At 30.1% G+C, this 4,559-nt stretch overlaps 1 protein-coding gene across 1 annotated transcript in view; it reads right to left on the bottom strand.

Annotated features, from left to right (window-relative positions):
* Positions 1 to 4,559, bottom strand: part of LOC106688988 (alkaline phosphatase, tissue-nonspecific isozyme) — a gene marked incomplete at its 3' end in the record, with an annotated part of 60,503 nt that overhangs the window by 28,170 nt on the left and 27,774 nt on the right. The gene's annotated exons all lie outside the window — the stretch shown is intronic.

The raw sequence follows: 4,559 nt of genomic DNA, 5'->3' as shown, positions 1-4,559 counted from the left end.
AGTTTTCAAAAAAATGTAGCTGACGGAAAAAAAAAACTTTGCAACGAGTTTATAAATAAATATATAGATAAAACACTTATAATACTACCACGATTTGTATAGATAAAAATATGAGTTAATATCATCCATATAATAAAATAAAATTGATCTGATAAATTTTTAAAAAAATATGTACAAGAAAAATAAAATAAAATTTCGTTAATAATAAAATAAATACACACTCACATCTATATACATAGTTAATAATTAGAAATCAGTATCTCAACCTAATTTATAACGTTGAAAAAGAGCACCCTCTTCACAGGGGGCTATTATTGTATTTTTGTTTTCAAGATATTGGAGTAATTTCAAGCCATTTTTTTTTTGTAACCGTTAAAAAATTTTTTTTTTTAACCTTTTACTTTTATTTTGACGTTTTTCAAGAGAATTAATAGGACAGTCTCATTATAAATATCTGCTTTGTTTTCCTTACTTATGCTTTTAGACACAGATTTCAACAAATGTAACGATATTCTAAGCTTATATTTAATTTTTTTTTTTTTTACTGTTTCTTGGCCATTTCTGACATACTGGAGGGTTATCACCCTGGTATGAGTAAGATGGCTCGAGTTTTCATTCCGTAGGACAGCCACGAAATAAAAGTCAATCTGCCCAGCCCGAAATCAAACCGATGCCCTTGCACTTACGAGATTGATAAGTTGGCATACAATTCTCTCGCTTACAGTAGGTATATTATAATATATTATCTTTTTCTTTTATTTGAACCTTTTTCTAAGTTTCCTATTTATTTTATTGTACGTTCCCTCGAACATAATATAATATTAAAATCAAATTCCCTCCCCTCCCCATTATACTTAACATAAATGAACATAGGCTGATTTGCTAAAATTGAGGAAAATGATAGGTCAGTCTTGAGAAGAATCAAGTATCAGTCTGAGAGGCGGGTCTTAATTAAGTAAGTAGATTAAGGTTAAACCACATTACTATTTTCCTAGATGCCTTTGGATGCATCAAAACAAACACTTAAATAGTAGCATATCTGCCAAAAAAAGTTTTGTTTTTTATTTTGAAATGGATGTGTTACAAAGATATTGGGCAGGGGTTTCTTTCCTGACTGGTTTCCATCAATTATACAATTCAAACCAGTAACCATAGTTTAAGGTACAATCTATAGAATTCGTTAAATACACAATAATTTTTTTTTCAGATGTGCCCCTAGTAAGTAAAGTATGTACACAAATACACACAATATCGCCAATAAACATTTTGGAAGGTCCTCACTTAACAGTGTTTAATTAATAAATGGAAGACGGTTTAGGATCAGTCATAAAGCAGTTTAGATGGTATAAAACTTGTCAAATAGCGATCTGATTTGATCTTTATATTCCTTTTTATTTTTAGCTTTATTTATTCTTATATTATTTCTTTAATTTTCCCTCTTTTAGTGTATACTATATTTCTTTTATATTTCTCTTATATCTATTTTTCAAATAATTATTACGTGTCCTGTAATATCTAATACTTTACTTTATATCTTTTTCATTATACTTATCGCTGTAAATCTTATTTTCATTTTATTTGTTAATTTTTCAATTTTTTTTTAATTAATTTTTTGTCCCCACTTTGATTTCATTTCATTCTCTTACACTGTTAACATTTTTTTATTTGTTAGTATCTTTTATTTTAGCCCAGAAAAGTAGGGTGAAACGACTCTTAATAAATCGTCTTCATACCATCTGGATAGCTTTTTGATTTAAATTCAATAACTTTTTTACCTGTTTTTTAAACGAAACGGGGGAGGGGAATATAACCTTATTAATGGAGATCTTTAAAATTTTTTTATTTGTCGTTATTGTATTGTAATTTTGCTGCAAGAATTAAATAACACGAGTTTAGACTGTAGACAAATTATCTGATGCTTGGCGGGGGGGGGGGGAGCTTTCTATTGATAATAAATTTTAAACTGAAATAATCTTCCTTAGATATCAGAGTATCAAACGCTTTAAATAGAAGCTGAGATAGATTTCAATATTATATTACTTTTCACCAGAAGATTTTCCTGAATAGATACATTAGTAAATCAAAAGTTAATTGAGTTCGGATTCTTCATTCGCTCTTTTTTTTTTTAAGAAGATTGAGACTATAATTGTGCAATTTAAATCTCGTCTCCTACTGAAGATAATTAATTCTAAGAAACAAACAAAAAGTAATTTAGAAACTGTTCTAAAAGTTCCGCCATCCCCGCTAATTGGCCCATGCTGTTACAGTTGCGAGGGACCGGAATCAAAAACGCAGAGAATCATTCGCATCAGCGCCGGATTGTGTAAACTGTCCGGACTGCCTTAGCTAATGACGGAATTAAAACGAGAGAGCAACTCATTACAAGGGTTTTCGTAATCTTTAGGAAGTTTTCAAAAAAATGTAGCTGACGGAAAAAAAAAACTTTGCAACGAGTTTATAATGAACATTTTTTAATTTTAAAAAAAATCTGGTGCATTGCGCTCATCACAAAACACATACTTCACTTTCAGCCGACGTACTTTTCTTGAAGTTTTGTGTATTGGTTGGCAGTTGGCTCATGCTGAAATGATATGGAGGAGAGGGAGAAAGAGGTAGAGAGTAGGGGAATCTCCGAATATACATTTACTCCGGCATTACTTCCAGGTTTTTTTTAGTAAAAATTTTTTATTGATTAAATTAACACGTCAAGAATACTTGAAATAAATTACGCATATAGCAAAGGAAGCGTACGGATGGTTAGTCTCTTAAACAGTACGCACCCTAAGCCTGGTTTTAGGCAGGCCCCTACAAGAAGCCCACTTAGATCTCGAGAACATCTCCACACTCTTTGAATCCTCGGGTCCAAACAGGTGAACAGCCTTGTGTATAGGAATCCACGATCAATGGCCATTGCGATTCCAACTCTGTTATTTAGTTGTAGTGTAAGTCATTAAGAGATGGATTAAGAAGATAGTTGTATCAGCGAACAAAATCTTATATTTTATTCTTCAAGATTGGCTATGAATCGGTTTTTAATATAAATCATTGTTTAATACATTATATCTAAAGCTACAACTAGCCTAAAATCAGATTTCATACTGCTCGCCTTAAATAGATAATGTCAATTTCGTATGACTTTTCGTTATTTAGCAAGGCTTGGTGATTTGGACCCAAGGTACGTCAAAACGCGAATTTCCATCGAAAACTAGAATTCGAAATTTGGTCTGACCGCAAAAGTCCCTCTTACTACATATGAAAAGATGCTGCTTTCCCAGAAAAATATGTCTCTCTCTCCACAGCCTCCGGCCACAGATCGCTAGCAAGTGTCTTAAGTTATTCCGACCAGATGGGGTGCTCTTGTTTCAATTCTTCCGCCTAAAGCACCAAGTTTATTTTTATTTTTTTATATAAAAAGGGATCAGGTCTAATTACAAATACAAAATGTGCCAGATACGCAGTATCCCCTCATTGCTGCAGATCTGTAAATTCTTTTTACACAAAATAAATTTGTGTTTATTTTGGCAAATATCATGAAAACACTCCTACGAAAAAAAACAACGTAATAATAATCTTTATAGCATATTAAACTAGCTCTAATTTAGGTGCTAATAGACATCTGAACGTTTCCCCGTTCCTGAGATAAAGATTTCCCACAAAAAATTCACTAACTACTGATTTTTTTGTATATATTTCATTAAATCCTGAAATAAAAAAAAATGTTTTTCGGGAACTATGAAACGTAAAAAGCTCTAGTAGAACTCCTATTTTATTAAATTTACTCTTCCTAAATGATGTTTTATTACGTTTTCTAGTGTTGATAAATGATATAGACCTGCGAATAAAAAATTAATAATTTATAACATTTTTAAGCACTTGTACTACTTCATGTTTCTCTTTCCTGAATAATTGATATGATATAGGAAAATACAATTTTTTTTCAAAAAAATATATACTTAAATGCTTTTTAACTGTATAATATATAATATCTAATTTAACATGTGTATATGATGCTGACATAAAAATATTACAAATTGTTTGTTATAATGATTTTTAAAAGGTTTTAGATATTGATTACATTTGTAATGGCGTTAAAAATGATAAAAGTTATAAAATACAAGAGATGTTATCATAATTTTGGAAAATACAAGTGAAATATAAAAAAAGTTTTTTTTTTCATAAAAAAAATATCGTAGCTGAATAAATAAAGCTCGAACTAAATCTCACGAATCAGAGAAATTTAAGGACTGAGGAAAGTTTGTATGGATGTGACAACCCTTTTGGTTTTAATTTCGGCTAGGCTCGTACTTCAACTTCCAGTTCTCTACCACCAGCTTTCCAGGAAAAAAATAGAAAATATTTTATTACATTGATATAGTTTAGTATAATCACAGTACTTTTTTTAAACAACAAAAGTTAAATAAGGTTAGTAAAGATCATTTTTTCCCCCAGTAAGTTTTGCTAAATTTGGAATATAGTTGGATTAATTGAACAAAATTGACATATTTAGTAATTTATGTACTTGATTAATGATTGAATTAATTGTCTTATAATAAATATAT

Source organism: Halyomorpha halys, unplaced genomic scaffold (genome assembly GCF_000696795.3).
Source record: "Halyomorpha halys isolate HHAL.00 unplaced genomic scaffold, Hhal_1.1 Scaffold1250.1, whole genome shotgun sequence".
Taxonomy (NCBI): Eukaryota; Metazoa; Arthropoda; class Insecta; order Hemiptera; family Pentatomidae; genus Halyomorpha; species Halyomorpha halys.
Note: the sequence above shows the minus strand (reverse complement) of the source record. Positions and strands in the feature narration are given on the sequence as shown.